The sequence below is a fragment of the Mchenga conophoros genome, linkage group LG13 (genome assembly GCF_057382185.1).
Source record: "Mchenga conophoros isolate Kocher_MC1m ecotype Shallow Benthic linkage group LG13, M_conophoros_male_GT1.1, whole genome shotgun sequence".
Classification (NCBI taxonomy): Eukaryota; Metazoa; Chordata; class Actinopteri; order Cichliformes; family Cichlidae; genus Mchenga; species Mchenga conophoros.
Window position 1 is genome coordinate 24314134 of NC_140538.1, and position 22748 is coordinate 24336881.

Genomic DNA, 22748 nt, shown 5'->3' on the forward strand with positions numbered 1-22748 from the left:
AATTTGAATATTACAGTTCTCACAGAGGATTGACTCCCTGGGGACCTGCCACAAATATATAGAAATACTATGATTACCCAGAAATACTACATTTAGATGAAATACTATGTTTTAGCACAAATACTCTGGTTTTGCACAAATATTATAACATAGCAGAAATACAATTCTATAGCAGAAATGCTATATTTATAAAGAAAAATATAATATAGTAGAAATAGTATGATTTAGCAGAAATACTACAATATGGCATAATAAAAATGATTTAGAACAAATACTATGATTGAGCAGAACTACTAAGATGTAGTAAAAGTACTTTGATTTAACAGAAATACAATTATGGAGGAGTAATACTTTAAAATGGGAGAAATATTGATACACACACACACACACACACACACACACACACACACACACACACACAGAGCTTAAAGGGAAGAGTATTTGTGCCATGGAGTGTTAACAAGAATGTGAGGTCCATATTAGAAAAGCTGGTAAAATCATAAAAGTTTGCAGAATTGTAATAAATGATGAATATGAATTACTGGTCATTAAAAGGCTCTCTCTCTCTCTCTCTCTCTCTCTCTCTCTCTCTCTCTCTGTCACACACACACACAGACACACAGGGAGAGAGAAGTAAGTTTCTAGGTCAGCCTGGGAGCTGCTGAATTTGAATCCACCAATCAGAGAGCCTGTGCACTTTTTCCCTCCAAAACAGGTGCTTCTATTTACACACGCAGCACAGAGAGACACAGGATTATTGCAGCCTATTTCTCATAGTGAGGACTCCCCACAATCAAATGACCATAATTTCCTAACCGTAGGGGCTAGAACGGTCATTCTTACACCGTTTTGTTCAGAAGAGATGGGGGAATCTTCCAGTGTTGACAATTTATCATTAAAATGTGAATTTTTAGAGATATACGACATGGATGACTTGTTGACTTAGAAGCCACGAATTCCCCCAATATGCAAATTTGAATGGCTGAGGCCACATATATGATTGGCTGCCTGGGAAGCCGTGCAGGCCCTGATTTGTGGATTTGAATTCCTCAGCCCTCAGATATGATTGGCTGGCTTAGAAGCCATGAAGGCCCCAATATGCAAATTTGAATGCCTCAGGACACATATATTATTGGCTGGGAAACCGTGCAGGCCCTGATTTGAAAATTTGAATGTCTAAGTCCTCACAGAGGATTGGCTGCCTGGGGACCTGGCAGAAATATATAGAAATACTATGATTAAGCATAAATACTACATTTAGTAGAAATACTATGTTTTAGCACAAATACTATAAAAAGCACAAATACTATAATTTAGTAGAAATACTATATTAAGCACAAATCCTATAAAAAGCAGAAATACTATATTAGGCACAAATCCTATAAAAAGCAGAAATAGTATGATTAAGCATAAATACTACATTTAGTAGAAATACTATGTTTTAGCACAAATAGTATAAAAAGCAGAAATATTATAATTTAGCACAAATAGTATAAAAAGCAGAAATGGTATGATTTAGCACAAATAGTATAAAAAGCAGAAATACTACATTTAGTAGAAATACTACGTTTTAGCACAAATAGTATAATAAAGCAGAAATAGTATAATTTAGCAGAAATACTGTATTTACCAGAAGTACCGAAAAGTACCAGAAATACTATGATTTAGCAGAATAGCAATAACTTACAAAATTACAAATATGGAGGCATATTGAAACAGAAATTCAGAGAGGGACACACAAACACAGGCTCTAATCCAGTCAACCAGTCTAACTATATTCAATTTAAATCCTACAATGACATGCTGCCAAATAAGGATAGGGTTCTCTCTCTCCCACTACACACACACACACACACACACACACACACACACACACACACACACACACACACACACACACACACACACAGGGAGAGAGAAGTAAGTTTCTAGGTCAGCCTGGGAGGAGCTGAATTTGAATCCACCAATCAGAGAGCCTGTGTACTTTTTCCCGACAAAACAGGTGCATCTTTTTACACACGCAGCACAGAGAGGCACAGGATTTTTGCAGTCTATTTCTCATAGTGACGACTCCCCTCAAACAAATGACCATAATTTCCTAACCGTAGGGGCTAGAAGGGTCATTCTTACACCGTTTTGTTCAGAAGAGATGGGGGAATCTTCAAGTGTTGACAATTTATCATTAAAATATGAATTTTTAGAGATATATGACATGGATGACTTGTTGACTTAGAAGCCACGAATTCCCCAATATGCAAATTTGAATACCTGGAGCCCACATACATGATTGGCTGGCTGGGAAGCTGTGCAGGCCCTGATTTGTGGATTTGAATTCCTCAGCCCTCAGATATGATTGGCTGGCTTAGAAGCCATGAAGGCCCCAATATGCAAATTTGAAAGCCTCAGAACACATATATGATTGGCTGGGAAACCGTGCAGGCCCTGATTTGAAAATTTGAATGTCTCAGTCCTCACAGAGGATTGGCTGCCTGGGGACCTGGCAGAAATATATAGAAATACTATGATTAAGCATAAATACTACATTTAGTAGAAATACTATGTTTTAGCACAAATACTATAAAAAGCAGAAATACTATAATTTAGCAGAAATACTATATTAAGCACAAATCCTATAAAAAGCAGAAATACTATATTAAGCACAAATCCTATAAAAAGCAGAAATACTATATTAAGCACAAATCCTATAAAAAGCAGAAATACTATATTAGGCACAAATAGTATAAAAAGCAGAAATACTATAATTTAGCAGAAATACTATGTTAGGCACAAATCCTATAAAAAGAATAAATATTATAATTTAGCAGAAATACTATATTAGGCACAAATCTTATGAAAAGCAGAAATAGTATGATTTAGCAGAAATACTGTATTTAGCACAAGTACCGAAAAGTACCAGAAATACTATGATTTAGCAGAATAGTAATAACTTACAAAATTACAAATATGGAGGCATATTGAAACACAAATGCACAGAGGGACACACAAACACAGGCTCTAATCCAGTCAACCAGTCTAACTATATTCAATTTAAATCCTACAATGACATGCTGCCAAATAAGGGCAGGGTCCTCTCTCTCCCACTAAACACACACACACACACACACACAGAGGGAGAGAGCTGCCGAATTTAAATCCACCAATCAGAGTGGCTGTTTACGTTTTCCCGCCAAAACAGGTGCATCTTTTTACACACGCAGGACAGAGAGGCACAGGATTATTGCAGCCTATTTCTCATAGTGAGGACTCCCCTCAAACAAATGACCATAATTTCCTAACCGTAGGGGCTAGAGCGGTCATTCTTACACTGTTTTGTTCAGAAGAGATGGGGGAATCTTCCAGTGTTAACAATTTATCATTAAAATGTGAATTTTTAGAGATATATGACATGGATGACTTGTTGACTTAGAAGCCACGAATTCCCCAATATGCAAATATGAATGCCTGAGACCACATATATGATTGGCTGGCTGGGAAGCCGTGCAGGCCCTGATTTGTGGATTTGAATTCCTCAGCCCTCAGATATGATTGGCTGGCTTAGAAGCCATGAAGGCCCCAATATGCAAATTTGAATGCCTCAGGACACATATATGATTGGCTGGGAAGCCGTGCAGGCCCTGATTTGAAAATTTTAATTTCTCAGTCCTCACAGAGGATTGGCTGCCTGGGGACCTGGCAGAAATATATAGAAATATTATCATTAAGCATAAATACTACATTTAGTAGAAATACTATGTTTTAGCACAAATACTATAAAAAGCAGAAATACTATAATTTAGCAGAAACACTATATTAAGCACAAATCCTATAAAAAGCAGAAATAGGATGATTAAGCATAAACACTACATTTAGTAGAAATACTATGTTTGAGCAAAAATCCTATAAAAAGCAGAAATACTATATTAGGCACAAATCCCATATAAAGCAGAAATAGTATGATTAAGCATAAATACTACATTTAGTAGAAATACTATGTTTTAGCACAAATAGTATAAAAAGCAGAAATATTGTAATTTAGCAGAAATACTATATTAGGCACAAATCTTATAAAATAGCAGAAATAGTATTATTTAGCACAATAGTAATAAGTTAAACAGAAAAATTGGAAAAGCAAAATGGACAGCTGAAAAAATGCTGAACATGCTGAGGGTCCCTCAAATATACTTGTTAAATGAAAAAATCAGCAAAAAAATGCACAGAGAGAGAGAAGTAAGTTTCTAGGTCAGCCTGGGAGCTGCTGAATTTGAATCCACCAATCAGAGAGCCTGTGTACTTTTTCCCGCCAAAACATGTGCCTCTTTTTACACACGCAGCACAGAGAGGCACAGGATTATTGCAGCCTATTTCTCATAGTGAGGACTCCCCTCAAACAAATGACCATAATTTCCAAACCGTAGGGGCTAGAGCGGTCATTCTTACACCGTTTTGTTCAGAAGAGATGGGGGAATCTTCCAGTGTTTACAATTTATCATTAAAATATGAATTATTAAAGATATTTGACTTGTAATGCACCATAACTGAGTAGAGCGAAGCAAAAACTGCCTTGACTTTCCCTCAAACAACGCTTTCTAACTCGAAATCTATTTGGAGTATCGATATCATTCTTTCACCGTAAGAGACAGCAGGCTTTGGTGAACAATCATGGAAATTTTCAGGTCTCTGTGGAAATCCAACAAAAAGTTATGACGAGAGAAAAAAGTGGTTCATTTCCACAGTTTGAAATCTGAAGAAATCTGAGCGAAGGACGAATTTCCTACCCTCAAACAAGTCCAACTCATTTCAGAACGGTAATAGGTGAGAAAGAAATTCTTGAATTGTGAGCGTCAGGGGTGTCTGAAGATATTCGGGGACAAGCCTCATGTCTTAACTTTGCTTCGTTAAGGAGATATGACGATTCGAATATGCCTCTCATTACAGAAATCCAGCGGTGATTTTGAACAAGCTCTCCATTCACTTTATATGGAGAGTTTTCTGACCTTGTGTTAGTCTGAGGAGATTTGCAAAAATTCTATAAATCCCACAACAATGATGGTGACATTTTCTGAAAGCCAGCAAAAATACCTACGTTTTGATGTATAATTTGTGGAAGTTGAGTGAAAATTGAGCAAGTAGCAGGAAGTTGTTCGGACATGAAGTGAAAATTGCAAAACCTTCAGTGGCACACTGGAAGCCAAGAGCATAGCAACCATAACAACACATGTATTTTGTGAAAAATCACAATTTTGCAACTCAAAACTTTAAGAGGCATAAAAGTAAAACAGTAGAAGATTTGAAAAAGCTGAATCATACCTGAATAGCCAAATAATTTGTGAACATTTTAAAATTTGAATGGTTGTTCTAGGTGAAAATATGAGGAAGTAGTTAAGTTTCAAAAACAGGCAAAATTTAGCAGAATTGCAGAAGTTTCCCATTCATTTCAATGGGACAAATTAAAGGAAAAAAGCTTAATATTTTAAAAAGTATAATAGTTAAAAATAGCAAAAATCGTAGCAGGAATTAGCAAAAATAGCTGAATAGTTTAAAGTTTGAACGGTGAAAATAGCACAAAAATTGTGGAAGTAGTTAAACGGCGAAAAGTGTACGGAAGCAACTAGAATAATAATAAAGAATAAAGAGAAACAGGAACTCAATAGTGTGGATGCTTAAAGCATCCACACAATAATAAAGATTAGAATAACAATACTGTGAATGCTTTTCAAGCATTCACACTAATAATAATAAAGATTACAACAACAATACTGTGAATGCTTTTCAAGCATTCACACTAATAATAATAAAGATTACAACAACAATACTGTGAATGCTTTTCAAGCATTCACACTAATTAATGAAATATTCAGTTGCAGAAAATTCCATAATTTGTCTTTTTTGGGGGGTTGGAATATGTTCAAAAGCTAGATTTCTGCATTCTGTCACACACACACACACAGCTGCATAAATGGCTCTAAGTGCATTCATGTGTTGAATAAACAAAGATTACATGTTAATATTTTGTCAGTACCCTTATTTCATTGTGTTACATTTCACCCCAGGATATGTTACAACTAACCCAGACTATGGGGTTAATTGTAACATTTCACTCTTTGTGTTTGAGGCCATACCATGCAATGGGCAATTGTGCTGCAGAGAAAATAGCTGCACTATTTAATAGCCGAGACATGTAAATACTTTGCATTACATTTTGAATCCACTACCTTAAACGAGCTCCAATTTACAGACAGAAATGTCAAAAATGTTACAACTATCCCCGGTCTCCCCTAGATAACGATCGATTGGCGAAAGGCTAATATCAGCTAATAAAGCTTGACTCTCATACAGCCAACAGTGTATGTGATGACTCCCCTAATAGAGAAAAAGTTAGCCAAGGTTACTGGCAAAAAAAACTGTCAAATCATCCTTTTTTCATTCCATAAACTTACAGTTTGTAAAATATCAGCAGATTGCAATTAATTAAATTCTATTTTCTTATCCCTCCATTTTCAAGTGCTCGATGTTTGCTATACTGGAGGACTAACACGCTTTAGTCAGCCAAGAGAGTTTAAAAGGATTACATTTAGGCCATATATATCCACCTAACAGCTGCAGCTAGCTGCTATGTTTTCCCCACAACTGCGGACCCTACAATGACGTGTTTTTTCTACTGTTCGTGTAAAATTTTTTGTTTCAACATATTTGAATAATAACAACACTTAGAAATCAATCGGACTAATTGTACCTTTATCTACAGAACAGGGCAAATCAGGAAATGGACACATGGATTCAGCAACCACAAATGTTGCTGTCTAACAGAGCCACCATGTAACAATAATAATATGATAGTGCCGTTCAGGCAGCAACTGATTGCAACGATTGGCCAGTCGGTATACTGTAGACAAAGGAATGGAGACAACATTGTGCAAGTACACTAGTGGCGTTTCTATCTCCTCAGATAAGCAGCTGCAGAGAGATACTATATATACATCAGTGAAACCAGGCTGAGTCACAAGCTAGAAAGGAAAAAGTCAGTGTTTGTGTGAAGACCTCTTAATCCTATAATATTGTAAACAAAGAAAAATAAACATGATCATGTGAAGTTAACCCATCCAACCAATCAGATTGTGACTGTAAAGGGATTTATTTTTTCCAGTGACTGAACCGAACAAAAATCAGTGTCAAAAGATGCTAAAATTTCTCAAATTCTTTGGTGTTTTGAAAGAAAACTTTCGATCAAACTTGTTGCCTAATCACCTTTCGTCCCTCATGGTCCAGAATTATAATTTGACTTTGAAAGTAACCTTAGAGCAAATCCATCTAGACTCGGTGTGCTGAAATTATGTGCTTAAAATGGACTGTAGCAGTACAAGTTTCTTGACTGACATGAAAATCTACCGTGCAATAATGAGATTATTTTTATATTGTACAAGCTTTCTGTGGAGAAATTGCCTCCCTTCACTGAACATGATGGAGGCTGTTTTTTCCCCAGTATGCAGACTTATCAGGATGATGTGTTCCAACCCAGCAGTCTACTTAAATTTCAATTTGTCACAGACGTGATACACAAATTGTCCTAAAACAGAAAGTTATATTTAAATTAAATATCATTTCATTTCCAGCAGATAAGACTTTTATTCCTTTGAGTGTTTAACACCCTTGTGCTTTTGTTTTTTAATTTAGTCTCACGATTCACTATCATTCCTGTTGTATCAGTTTACATCACTAAATACCATTTTAAGTTGATAAGGGCTTGCTTGATAAACTTTATGTTCCATTATTTTTATATTATACCAATTAAAATGTGATCTGACACTATAACTGTTGCTCCATACAAAATTAATTCTAAGGATCCTCTCCACTTTCCTACTTTAAATGACTGTTTTCATGCCCTCTGTGTACCAACATCATTATAAGGCAATTTATATAAAAGCTAAATAATCACAAATGTTTGCCATGCTTTAAAATAAATCTCCTCTTTGCTTTTGCTTACCAGAAACAAAACCAGCCTCATTTATTTTCTTAATGCTCAATTTGGCTGCAAAGCCTCAATTGTAATTACACAGGAAGTGCTGACAAATGTGACCATACCCTGTTGAATTGAGCAGTGTTTACTTTGGGCCGACTTCTAAAATACCTACAGCCAGTGAATATGAAAGCAGGAGACGCGTCCATCTTTCTTGACACTGTGCGAGACGCACGGCGCTATAAAGCCGTATCACTGAAGGGGGAAAACAAAGCAAGGTTATGGTCAAATGTAAAGTGGTGCAGGGTGCTTAATGTTGGGACATCAGTCTCTGTCAGAGTTTGGTTAGAGGGAGTTGTGTGCAAGGCCGCGCTACCTGGAGACGATCCAGCCATGTCAGCAGGGTGAGAACAGGCTCATTTACCTCCGGTCAGCTGCTGCATTACATCACAAGGCTTCACTTAAGGGCTTCAACTTTGTTGACTCTTGTGTTTTTGAGGAAAAACGCACACCCAGTCGACTAATGATATATGGTAAAAACCTTTTTACTTTTTAATCATACGTATCAGAAGAATGTTGTGGCTCAGACAAAGAATTTTGATTATGGAGCTGGCAGGAAGGAGGAAAAGAGAAAGACCACAGAGGCGTTTCATGGATGGAGTGAACGAGGACAGGGTGTAACAGAGGGCGACGCCAAGGATAGGGAAGAGCTGAAAGATCATTCAAGAAGTGGCGTGCGCTTTTTTTCTTGACTTTCCATCTAATATTGCAAGATTTTGAAATGAAAGATTGGGATTAGGAGTGTGTTGCATCACACACTCAAGATGGCTAATACATGTCTAAGATTTCTCTGAATTTATTTTCTATTCACATGTGATGTTTTATGTATGATATGGCTGTCACTTGTCAGCCAGAGTTCACCTCCTCTCAGACAGATTTATGCGCTGCACTGTTGGTGTGTTGCTTGAAGGGTTTCCACTGTTCTCACCCGAGAAATATGTTCTTGGGTCATGCAAATGTTCTGATTTACATCAACTGGAGGCCATAAACTGATGTACTCCTTAGTGTCAGGCTACATACCCACGGTGGTGCTGCCTCATTCATTACAATCAGTTGTGCGATTGACTTCTTTATGTGTTTAACCTTAATGAAAAGTCACAAAGAGATGAAAGAGTGAAAAAGTAACACAGTATTGTTTCGTAATCAGCCTTTTATAATTACATAGTTATGTAACGAACAGTAATGTGTTTATCTCCCGAAACACTTCAAAAGCCTCAATGTAGGACATGTTCCCTCTATTCTAAAATAAACCGAGTGTTTGGATTTAAATTGAAGGTAATTTTGCTGTCCAAGACTTTGGTTATTTCTGCTATTTCTGTCTCTGTCCTAAAAGCACCTCAGTTATACCATCATAAGACGCACATTTATCTGAGGTATTCTGGAAAATGGAGACGACAGATCCAGTCAGGCAGTCCAGTTCTAGTTTCTGCTACGCTACACATTCAGCGTTGGTATGTTTGTTTATGTTGGACTCCAGCACACCATTTTTCTGGCAGTTGCTTTTCAGCCGTGGCCACTGTGAACACTCTATGAATCTTAATTTGCAAACTAACTAATTTTGTCTGTGCACTGGGAGCTTTTGCTTTAGAAAGTAGTTAAGAAGAAGGAAGCAAGTTCTCTGTGCAATGCCTGTGCGATAATGGCCAGTTTGTCCCACGAGTACCCACGGTCAAAGAGACTATGACCGTGGGCAAAGAGACGGTTTTACTCTTACCACCTCTTTGGTGTCTATTTAGAGTGAATACAAATTAATAAAACATAATATTATAACATTTTGCTAAAATGGTGCTTAAATCTTTTTCTTCCAAATAGAGTCACACTCTTCTAATTAATGTTGTTGTTTTGGTGTTAGCGGATGAATTAATTATGGTAGAACTCTTGGGAAATTCCCAGTTACAACAGGAACTGTTTACATGCAATGCTGCCTCTTTGTTGAGAGCCACAGAGGCAAATACTGTGAAAATATGTATTTTATTGGCACATTATTACTTTTCAATCTGCTGGGAATATTTGAGAAGTTCCACCGTGCCAGGACAGACCTAATATTATCATTCTGTATGTACCGTACTGTGCAATAGCCTTGAGCCACCCCTCGTGCCTTCATATTTTGTTAAGGAACTGGGAAATGTCTGCAGAAATCTATTGGAATGTGCAAAAATAAATAGAAATACAGTATTGGAGGCAAAAACGGAGTTTGGAATCAGCTTCAAAGTCAGTATTTAGTATGACCGCCTTTATTCTTCAAGACTTCCTGAACGCTGTTGTAAGTTAAGTAGTCTTCAGGAATCGTTATCCAAGCCTATAAAAAGAACAAAAAAACCTGGAGAATTCCTCAAAACTTTTCTTTGAGTGTTGGCTGCCTGCTGTTCTGTTCTCTCATGCTGCTTCAATAATGTTGAGGTCCGTGCTCTGAGGAGGTCAAGCCATGACTCACGGTGTTTCATTATGTGTTTTTCTATCCAGGTATGCTTTTACTGTTTTGGCACTGTGTTTGTGATCATTGTCATGCGGAAAAATGAAGACTTTACCAATGAGATGCTTTCCAGATTGTATTGCAATGTGGATCAAAGTCTGATGGCACATTTTTGTGTTCATGATTTGACAACATCTCACCACTGGCTGAAATGCTCCAAACCATGACAGAACCTCCTCTGTGTTTCATAGATGACTGTGAACACTGTTGTGCTGCTCTCCTGACCTCCTCAATACATAATGATGTTTCACTGACTGTATTTTTTTCATGTTTCAAAAGGGCATGACTTACATATACTGTTCATTTGCTGCAGGTAGGTTTTCCGGCTAGCTACTTTTTCTTTTGCCTTTCAGTTTTTGTCCAGTTTCCTCATTTTTTTCCATGACACACTGCACACCATGCTGAGATATGCCAGGTTCTCAGCCACACTAGCCTACTCAAAGTCTCCACTGTTGGCCTGACCCTCATACATATTTTAAGTAAAGTAAAGTGAAGTAAAGTAAAGTCAGCAAGGAGGGGGAACAATTTGGAACCACAATTTCCATTTTTATAGTGCCTCATTCTACCTTCTACACTTAAATCCACAAATATTTAAACAATAACACAATTTTGGTCATTTTGCGTCTGTACAGCTCTACTTTTGGCCTTTAAGCAAATAAAACATCTGGAGTTGTTTCCAAGAGCTGAAGCTCTATTTAGTAGCTGTTCACTGGAACTTCCAATGTGAGGCCTAAAGAGATGATTGCAGAATTCTTTCCTTGGTTAAGAAAAGCCCCTTCACAACATCTAAACACGCCAGGAACAGCCATAAAGCACTATCAAGACTGTTCTTGATACAGATGTGTCCTCAATCAAGAGACACCTAAATGAATGGAAATACAACAAGGTGCAAACTACTGGTTATACTCAAGAACAAGAAGGCCATATTAGACTTTGCCAGAAAGCATCTAAAAGAACCTGCACAGATCTGAAAATACATCCTTTTTACAGATGATTTCTTCTAATGATGAGTGAAACGTGTGGAGAAGCAGAGAAATCACTTTGAAGGATACCACAATATCTGTCAAACATGGTGGAGGCAATGTCATGGCACGGGCATGTATGGCTGCCTGTGGAACTGGGTCACAAGTGTGTATTTATGATGTGACTGCTGAAAGATGCAGCGGGATGCGTTGTGAAGTGTACAAGGCTATGCTCTCTGCTCAGATTCAGCAAAATGCTGGAAAAGTGATCAGAAAGCACTTCACATTGCAAATGGATAATGACCCAAAGCAATTGCAAAAGCAAACCAAAGCAATGAGTATCTCAAGGAAAAGAAATTGGATATTACTCAAAGGGCAAGCCAGTCACTAGATTTCGGTCCAACACAACATACTTTTTAGTTATTGAAGACAAGACTCAAGGCAGAGAGACCCACAAACGAGCTGCACTGAAGGCAGCTGCATTAATGGCCTGGCAGAGCATCTCAAGAGAGGAAACAGAGCAGCTGGTGATGTCAGTGGGTTCAAGACTTCAGGCTGTGGCTGGCTGAATTTTCATCCAGCGATTAAAAACAGTCCTTGTATTTATTAATTATGGGCCTCTGAAAATGTGGAACTATGTATAAAAATGGCTGTAATTCCTAAACAGGTATTGTCATAAAAGCTAAAAGTTTGCACTACAATCACATCTTGTTTGATTTTACATTGTCACTGTCAAAGTGTCGTTGTCCAAAGACTTGTGGGGTACATTGTATAATTAACTCCTTGCAACCAAATGGAATTTGGTTGCAAGGAGTTTATTGGTGACTCTCGCTCTGTTAGAGCGCCGTCTAATTAGCTGACACAGGAGTCTTATCACAGCAGCTTCCCTGAGGTCAGTGTGCTGTCCTTGTCATTTGCACATATACTTTTTCTAATGTATACTGCCCTTAGGTGTTGCCATGTGTGGATATGAGCATCAAAGCATGAAAATAGTCTTGAATTTTTTAATTTTTATTTATTTATTTAATTTTTACCAGTAGTTGGACATTTGAGCTATCACCATGAGTGCAAATAAGATACCCGTTATCCTTATAACTGCTTCAACACGTGGATTGTTAATTCAATTTGTAATTGATTCTTTGGCACTTCGTGTGGATAATGACTGTTCTCCTTGCTCATAATAGCTGTCATGCTGCACACAAACTGCTAATGTCTTTTTTTTTTTAATCATATTTAATAAGATTTTCTCATTCAGTCAGAATCTCTTCTTAAAGAGGTACACTGCTTCCAGGCACTTAAGTGTAATTTATTTCTTTAAATAGATTTAATTACTTTGTACACTTGATTCTTTTAAAGTGCCTATAGTAACATGAACGGACACAATACTATGATCTTAAAGAAGTAAATACCATCAGATTAGGTACAGCTTAAGTGCCCCCAAAACGATTTAGAAGGCAAGCAGAGAGCAATCTTAGTATCAGTGATTTGCAGTACTATTGCAACTCCATGTCCATCCCATCTGAATAAATCCATAACTGACCATTCATGGAAATGGGAAGCCCTCTATTAAAGCCATTTGACAAAGTGGATGCTTGCCTGAATTCATTAATTCCAGAGGTTGTTCCTTAAGAATACTGATGAACCCTGGTTTAATGTTTAGACTTTGTTAGCGGGCACAGAAAGCCACAGATATTTATTTATTTTTGGCTTAGGCTTATTAGAATTTATCAGCCAACTGAGAATGTGTTTATTCCTCATAAATGTGCCTCTCTGCATTATTGAAATGATGTGCTTGTTTTTGGTCATTAATAAACTGCAGTGTTGTTAAAAATTTTCCAGTCTAGACACAAAGAAACGCCACACAATATGATTCTGACATACTGCTGGTATTATGTTTTTAAATGTGGCATCTTCCTGCTATTGACCAGCCCCTTTGTGTGGCCCCGCTAGAGAAGGTAATTTCTTCAAAGCAGCTTTTATACCTCCATAAGACCTGTCAAAAGTGTTTGGCCTTCATAGTCTGTTTCCTCCCTGGGTGCTCATGTGGCTCTCTCTACAGAGCAGTGAATTAATCCGTTGGTAGTGAATCAGCACGTTGCCCACTCCCTGGCATCAGTTCGCTCTAATATTTAGTTCAACATAGGTTGCCTGACGGGAAGAGATATGCTAATTCAATACCCTTTTTACACATCATAAATAAAAGTCTGGGTTTGTGAAAACTTTATAGCCATTCTCTAGATAGTTTCTGATTCTGCAAGCATGCTATTCAAATATTGCTCCACCACTCATGCATTAGATTTGACCATCCCACAATGTGTGACACTGCAAATGCACAAAACCACAGATGACTAGCCAAGCTGCACTTTAATGTTATCTGGCTCAACCATACAATATTTTCAGTGTCTCTTATGATGGATGTCAAATTTCAGCTCATCTACTTAATAAATGAAAGCATAAGAAAGAGTTGTGGAGGATGATTATTTTGGGGCGCCTTTATAGCTCTCCCCCTTCGCCCTGCCTGCGTGGTGTGATTTGTAGAGAGATTGAAATGAGGCTGGTTGGTCGAGCAGAGACTCGCTCTTGATTTACACACACTGTTAAATCACACAGACAGCTGGCTGCCGGCGCTGCCCACCACCCCGCCTCAGACACAGATCTATCTCCGTGCAGGAGCTCCTCTGGATGCTGAACCTTGTGGCAGCTTTAACACACAACCCAGTGCAGAGTCCCAATTCCAGCCTGCTATTGACAACGGCGGATGCTGTGCAGCGACTGCCACTAAATGATTTCCAGCCAGGACTGCTTGAGAGGATATTGGACCAAACTTTAGAAGGCGAGGGAGAATTGGTGACAGGAATAAAAAGAGCGGTTCAGAAGGATCTGCTGGTCAGGTGGCCATTGTGGTTGGACGGATAAATCTCTGTGACTGAAAGCACAAAGAGTGCAGTCCTCCAGGAGGACTACGGATGCATTTCTTGCATGTGGCAATTTTTTGTTTAAATGCATCTGCTATTTGTTTTTGTGAACGTTTGGATGGACAATGCAGAGCGCTCCATGCAGAAAACCACAAAACTTTAAATTTTCATATAAAACCATAAAGACAACACTCCTATAAAATTCCATTATGTTGCAAATTCAGTCTATATTCTCTGTCACAGTGTGCGTGCATTCTCAAATCGTTTAAGATTTTTCAATAACTTGCTCATATTTAAAATGGAAAGGAGACTGGCGAGAGACATTGGTAGACAATAAAGAATCAGGACACTGCACGAGACAATACTCGAGTAGTTAACAAGCACATCAATGTCAGTGATAATGAGTTGTACACACAAAACAGTCAGGGTGACTCAACTCGTTAAATTGCAATTTGGCACAGAATGCACGACCCATTAATTCCACTGAGCACACCGCCAAAGAGCACAAGATTAGCTCTTCAACTGTTTTTGTTTTATTCAAACGGGGAAAGCAACAACACTTGCGTCCAGAAACAGGAGGCAAGATTGTGTCTCCTGGCCAAAGATTTTTAGACTGAATCGCCGTGACTAAACTTCCCCTTTGAATTTTTCCAAAAGTGTGGAATGAAAAGCCAAGTGCAAGGTTGTTGCACTTAAAATGAACCACTACAGACATCCCTGTAATATCAAGTTGTGCTTGCATCATTTCCAGTGTTTAATTTGTAACTGCTTTAAAATGAAGCTCTACTGTATTTATAGCAGTGTAATGGCCTTTAATCATTGTGCTCTCACTGTGCTGAAACATCTAACACAGGTTGACTGCTTTGAACTGAGATGAAAATTTAATACACAGTGTAGTCGCAGAGTAGTCACTAAAATAATTCTGTAAAGTTTGCCGTATTCCCGTCTGATCCGCTCACGGCGCGGTTTAATTTTATGTAACGTGTTGAAATATAAGTGATAAAAACAGCTTAAAAAATAAAATTATTTTCCGTCTCCCTCGGCGATTAACACATCTCATCAACCGCTGCGCTTGAGTGAGGAAATAGGTCATCTATAAGGTAGCAGTGTACAGACAGAAAAGGAGCTCAACCTGCCACTGAAATTCCCAGCAGTAAAAACACTTGTTTTTATGCCAGCGATGCCGAGGTTGTCACTGAAACAACAAAGGCCCCTTTCTACATTACAAAGCCGTGAAAATGCCCTTATTTACCAGATACCATATTGAGATCACTCGGAGCTCTCTTTATACACATAATCACTGTTAAGCACAGTGAACCAAGGAGGAAATGAGTTTCTGTGCAAGAGCCAGCGTTTACATCCAAACATAGCTTCGCATCTCTTCTGCCAACAGTACCATATCAGCAGTATTCTGGCCTTTGACATGGGCTGAAATTTCATATTTGACATGCGTCTCAATCTGGACAATGATCTGTCACATCAAGGCTCATCTCTTATATCTGAAATGTTGCAGCCCGCCATATTTTTAATACAGGCTTAGTATCATGGTGGCTTATTACCTTATGTGCTGCATGGTTGGCATGAAGAAACTGCTGGCAGCTGTACTGAGGCTGCTGCTGCAGACTTGTCTGAGCTTAATCTCATTAGTGCAATAGGCCTCTTTTCTTGAGGCTACTCTATGTTTCCTAAATAATTCCATGTCAGCCCTGAGTGACAGTGCTTAATAGACTTTACTCAGAATGACAGCTACCTGTGTTAGTACACACAAGATATTTATTGCATGTGTCAAAACTCACTGCAGTTACTGCGGGGGGAAAGTTCTTTAAATGTTATTTTCCTTATTGATGTTGATGTTCCACACTTTTAAAGGGGGTCTATTCATGCTCATTTCCAACTCTATACATTTATTATTTGGCTCCTCTGGAGAAGCCTTGCATGAAAATGCCACAGTCATTTTCAAGCCAACTTACAATATTAAGGATGACTTTTGTAGATAGCTTGCACATCTGATGGCTATTTTTGACTTTGGCCAATATTAGCATTTACCATTTTAACAGTACAGGAAATAATTAAGCATAATTGGTTGATTTTAATTATTTGTTTGAAGAAATAGCTTGACATTTTGGAAAACCAGGGTAATTTGCCATCACACAGAGATTTGGAAGATGGAACGACACATTCGTGTGTAGTGGTCTGAAAACTAGAAATGGGGGTTATGCTAGCATATCTAGAAAACTAAATATAGGGGAATATTAATTAACTGCGAAAATGTGTTACCATAGAGTAAAAATAACACATTTCTGTTTGGGGGGGGGAAGATGTTCAACTATTTCTTCACTGTGACTTATAAGCTCATTTATTGGTCTATATGTGTTACCTAGCAACTGCTAAAAGCCAAGAAGTAGTCAGGCACATAACTAGTTTCACACTTTTAATGTATCAGACTATAATGTGTTAATTGGTGAGCCTCTGAAGAGCTGCTAGGCTCCTAACTCTGGATTGAAATAGGCGAGATTGCACTTTATGCAAAGCTAAGCTAGCATGATGTTAGCTAAAATCGTATTTTTGCTGGACAGATTTGCATATGAGTTCTGAGGTTTTGGTCTCTGACCTTGTCTCTATCACATTATGTTGTCAACCCTTACCCTCTGATTCATCTTGATTTCCTACTTTACTTTCACTAATCAGGTTACGCAATCATGGGTTCATGGGGAAGTTGTCAAATAGAGCGATTCAATCTTACAAGGTCATGTTGGTGTCAAAGATGGAAGTGAATGACTTCTGGAGAAAAAGCAGTTGAGTGCCTGCTAGGACTTCTACATAGCCTGCTGTGATCTGGAATATATATTGCTCATCAAAGCATGAGGTGCATGATTGCCTCCTTTTATCTACACTATTTTATCAGCTTGGCAACTTGGCAGCTTAATATATGCCTCCTACTCATTGTCCAACACTGTTTCAGAATTTATGGTTTAATAAGCTTATAAATAATCCCCCTTGTGTCCACAGATACAAAGAAGGTTACAGAATGTCAGTACATAGCCATCGATACCGAGGCAGGTTCAGCGGTGGCAGGCAAATGGCTCCTGCCCTTTCCCCGTCTTGGCTAAACTTTTTCCCAGGAGACATCTCGGCAAGTGGGGTCATTCTTGTTTTGGTAGCTCCTGACTCATCCTCCGTCTGTTCCCTTCATCCCGCTGGCCTGAGAAAGCTCTGCTTGCTGTCTCCGTGTATACAAGTTCTTTGGTCTGCCTTCTGTGAACACCAGCAGCCATCATTCCCTTTTCTCTCAATTCCTGCACTGAGCTGCAAGCTGCCCATCTTCCTTTATCTCTCTCTAAGCTGTCCCAGCTCTCTCCTGAGGACACTTTATCTATACCACCCTGGCAGTCTGACGGTATATATTATAGCCATTTACAACTGGCTGATACACCTTTGACTGTTTCACCTCACATTAATAAGGCTCTGGTGATCAGCAGCCTCCTGCCTCATCTCTTATACAGGGGTCAAAAATGGTCTTAAAGGACCAAACCTTCCATAATCTGTTTATAGTTACATATATGTAGGAGTTTGTTACTTGATGACAAAAAAACAAAGTTGTATGGAAACATAATTCAAGGGATGGCTTATAATGGTTTTCTAAAATATTTATACCGTACAATTTTATTAGATTATTACCCTTTTCTTACATATCCAGTGGACTAAAGTTAAAAAAAGTAATTTCTGACGTTATTTAATAGAAAAAACCGCCATGCTCAGAAATATACGTTAGCTAGTGTGTAATAATGTTTTCCAACATATTGATGCAATTATCATAAACTTAAAGTTAATGCATTATAAAATATGTAGGAGCGAGTGCTGATTCGTGGGAGCTGCCATGTTGCGCCACCATCTATGACAGGATGGCAGACTTGGATGTTGCTGTTCTACTTAATAACCAGCCACATATGTACTATGCCTTCTAGGTTACCTTTAGTTTTAGGATTAGAAATAGCTTTTTCAAACCAAAAGCCAACATTATATTAGCCAATGTTAGGGCTGAGTGCCCTAAAAATCTCACTTTCCCTCTGATAAACAGCTGTTGCTGTCATTAGGCAGAAGTGAGCTTCACTGACTCATCGACACATATTGGACTCTTTTCACAAAGTTTTACAGTAAACAGACACAGACGCCCAACTGAGGTAAACAGCGGACTGCAGTTTGCAATCTGCTGCTGGTGAGATTGTACACACTGTACCTTTTAAGGAGTTTTCAATCGTTGGGCAACAATTGGGAGTCCCACTAAATATATTTGTTGGTTTGTGGTATTTTGCTCTTCTGATCAACATGCCTCCTCTTTGTGTCCTTAGTTTAGTTATAGTTTCATAAGTAGAAAGGTACTAAAAAAGCTGTGTACAGTAACGTGTCACCAGCTAGCTCCCTGAGCTTTGGTGTTTTCATCCCTGACACTGATTAAGGTAATTGGGGAGCTGCTGAGTATGCACCTCACACCCTGTATGTTTGAGACCTCTGGATATTGCGGTGAACCTCAACACAGCTTAGCCTCGCCACCTTTTCTCAGTGAAAGCCAACGAGTGTTTTAGCTGAAGAAAAAGGAAGGAGCCAGCCTGCAGCCTGGCAGTAGTCTTATTTAAAGAAGTATCTTTAGCAAGGAGCATTGTAGCAGGTGGTGCAATCCCCTGTGGAGTACTCAAGGCAACATCCTGGAAGAGTCCAGATGCTTTATTAGTATCCTGAAACATCACGGGCTTAGCCCAGCCCAGAAATCTTTAAATTTTCACCCAATAATTTAACAATTTTCTCAACAAACTCGCTCATCACCTTCTGTTCCCATCTCCTTTCTATAGTCCTGGTCAATCAAACAAACAAACACGCAAAAAAAGCTAAACTAGATGACAAATCTTACTTATTGATTGTTTTGTTTTGTTTGTTTCTAGAAGTTATTTGAAGACACTGGCCAGTAACAGATTATATAAAAGCATTTTTTCCTTTTTTTGCTAATTAATTCACCTACAGCAGGGTAATATCTATTATATCTGTCTTCATAAGCTCATCCTCTCTTATTGTACAATTGTGTTCAAGTTTTTATCCTTTGGAAAACATTCAATTGCTGGATCATTTGAAAAGATACCAATGATTCACATATGTGCTTCAGTGAAACCAAATTATCACTTGAGGACCTGCAAATGAAATTCTACAAAGGACAGTTTAAGGACAAGGCCACTTAAGCCTTATTCCACATTAACATCACAGTAAATGCCACAGCGGTTCTCAGCCTGTGTGCTGTGCCCACTGGGGAATGGATGTTTTTTCTATTGATTCACACAGTTATAATCCTATGTAAAGGTGCACTTTGGAGATACGTATTTCATAGATTGTGTTCACTTGATCAAAAACATCTGAGACCCACCGAGCTAGCTAACTCACCAGCTCTTTTCTCACCAGCCTTCCTGCAGCTGAGACTGCAATAGCCGATTATCCAGTTCTGACTCATCTGCTGCTACAGCAACAACAGGCAGTTCTTCCTCCACCTTCACTTCTCTGCCCACACCTTGTCGCCTTCATGCTTTTTTTTTTAAACACGATTTTCTTATATAGCCTCGCTACTGTCATATACCAACAGTAAGTCCTGTAATCCATGTGCTCCTTTCTTTCTTCTTCTTTCTCGCATATAATTTAAGTGAACTTGAACCAAAGTCCTCAAAAGGGGAAGAGTTTCTCATTAAAGTAACAAAAGTTCAAAATGTTTTTAGTTAACGAAATTTGTTTTTTCTACTTCAATGCATGACAGGAATAGCTGATTATATACCTTCTTAAAACCCTGGATGACATGCCTGAGAAATTTTTATGCCCAAAGCGTCATCAAAACTTGCTTTCAGCTTCCTGTATCGCCCAGCCCCTCACTCACCAAGCTAATTGTGTGGAGTCACTATGAAATTGCTTAAAGATAACTCCAGACAGCCATACTATAACTGCACCAAGTTCTGCAAGCTATTTGAAAGGCCAGCTGGAAGGAATCAAACTTGCAGTAACCTTGATAAACTTTTTTTATCCTGAAACTTTGCATTTCCCATTAAATTATGTGGCTAATGACAGGATAGGGCTTAGTTGCCTTGTTAAGTTTGTGGATAATTCGAATCCAACCAAAGTCAAACTGCTATTTTCCTTCCTGTTTTCCAGTAATAAATGTCAGTGTGTTACTGCTTTTAAATATATATCAGAAATAGTCTGTCAAATGCACTTTTTTCGCTGTGCTAACAAAGGAACATTTTAACAGGGTAGTGTACCATGGTTTAAAAGAAAGAACTAACAAGTTTAGTTAACAGAGGTCTTGTGGAATAAAGACTGCCTGATTTTAAACAGACTGACATTGACATCTGCAGCTGCATCTTGATCGCGCAGCCTGCAGACTGGTGTTAGTCCTATACATTCCTCCTGCTGGTGTTCCTTTTAGCACGACAAGGAAGACGAGGGCAGGCAAGAAGAAGACAAATTACTTTTAAGCCCTCCATTTACATGGGCAGTAGACCACTAACCAATGAACCAATGGCTCCTGTGTGTGTGTGCATGTGTGGCCCATGGTATGGAATTCACAAAGCAAGTATGTGTACTATTGCAGAAAAATACTGTAACAAACTTTTATGGCGTGTTACTTAACCTTTCACAATCTACACAGAAATAAAAAACACTGTTAGACAATATCACTGTAAACTCAGTCGCCAGGAAAAGGTATTAAACACAGTCCAGAAACAACAACCGATGTTTACAGTGATTGTGTCATTAGCCTCCAGCCATTATATAATGTTAAAATTAATTCAATAATAAAATTCAACAAATCACCCATTTTCATTTGCTCTGTTATTTCATAACTCTGCTCCAGGGAGAGGCATCACCACATCATTGTGGATTAATTGTAGAGGAGGATCAGACCAGTGAGAGCTGGAATCCTTTTTTTTTTAAACAATTATTGGTTGAATAGAAGAACCAGGCTTAAACATTTTGAATTGCTACTCCATGATTTATTCATGACATATTTTCAGCCTGTAATTAGGGATTCGTGTGCTCTGCCAAACCTTTGTTAAAAAAGTAAAGTAGTTCTGCCGACTATAAAAATGAGAAATGGTCTCTTCATAGTTCATGTAGTGAAGTGAAAATTAAGGGCACGGAGGTTTAGGTGCAGTCCAATATTCACTGACCTTTTAGTTCTGTTTTGGTCTTCACCAGAGAAAAATATCAAGGTCTGTAGATGGTGGACTTCGCTTCAGCTATTCTGCTGTTCCACACAAGCGGTCTCGGCTTCTCAGGTCTGAAGAATTAGCTTGTAGAGTTCAAAAAGTCAACAAATAAATCAAAATACAATGAAAAAAAGAAAACATTAAAACTCCACAGAGCTCCAATATTAAATGGCTTTTCACTGCAGACACTTTGGTAGCAGATAAGGAAAGATGCAGGACTTTCAGAGATCACTTTAGTCCCTATAGAATGGATGCTCCACAGTTCACTCACTGATCACTCAACATTTTTGACGCTACATCAAAGCTGTAGATTTGTGTGTTTGTAAGGCCTGCATCTCACATAATACAGTGTGGAGCTTGTGAGAGCACTTTACAGCGGATACAAGCATCCAGTCTCATTTTTTTAACATTTGGAAACAGTGAAGAGAAAAGAGCTGAAGTGTCTGTTCTATGAGCAAAAGTAAGTCAGTGTAGTATTTAATTTAATATTTCGTGAAAAGATTAAGCAAGTTCCTGGTTATTACTTTCCATATTTGAAAACCAAACTTTCACCCACTACAACCTTTCTCATTTTAATAATGTTGAACAAAAATAAATCTGGGAGTAGAGCAAAGCTACTAGGTCCATACCAGTAGACTGTCTAGTTGTAATATATGAAATCTTGCACATAAATCTGATCCTTCTGTCGAGATATGACGTGTAGTTTGTGAGTATTTTTAAAAGGCAGGAAAAAAACAACTAAGCTCATCCAGATACAAAAAACGAGTCACAAAACACACGGTTGAGAACCACTCAAAGCAAGAGGCATGCACAGTTTAACTGATTTTTCTTTTCACGTTCAAGTTTGCTGGCTGCGACACACCAAGTGGCAACCTCTGGAGCTGAAAAATGAATCAGTTCTTGGTTCAGTTTGTGTAGAGGCTACTTGAAGCTAATTAGACCTGTGTTAAAATGCCCAATTTCATAGTATTGAAAAGCAGGTTAACAGCCTGCTACAAAACATATGTTTGGCCTTTATGAATATATTTCACATTCATAACAACTCTGGGGGAGCGAATTCTTTTTATAACTCCTCCATTTGGATACTGGACTTTGAGGCATAGCTTTTGATTGACAGGTAACCTGACATAGACAGCTGGAGCTGAGCTA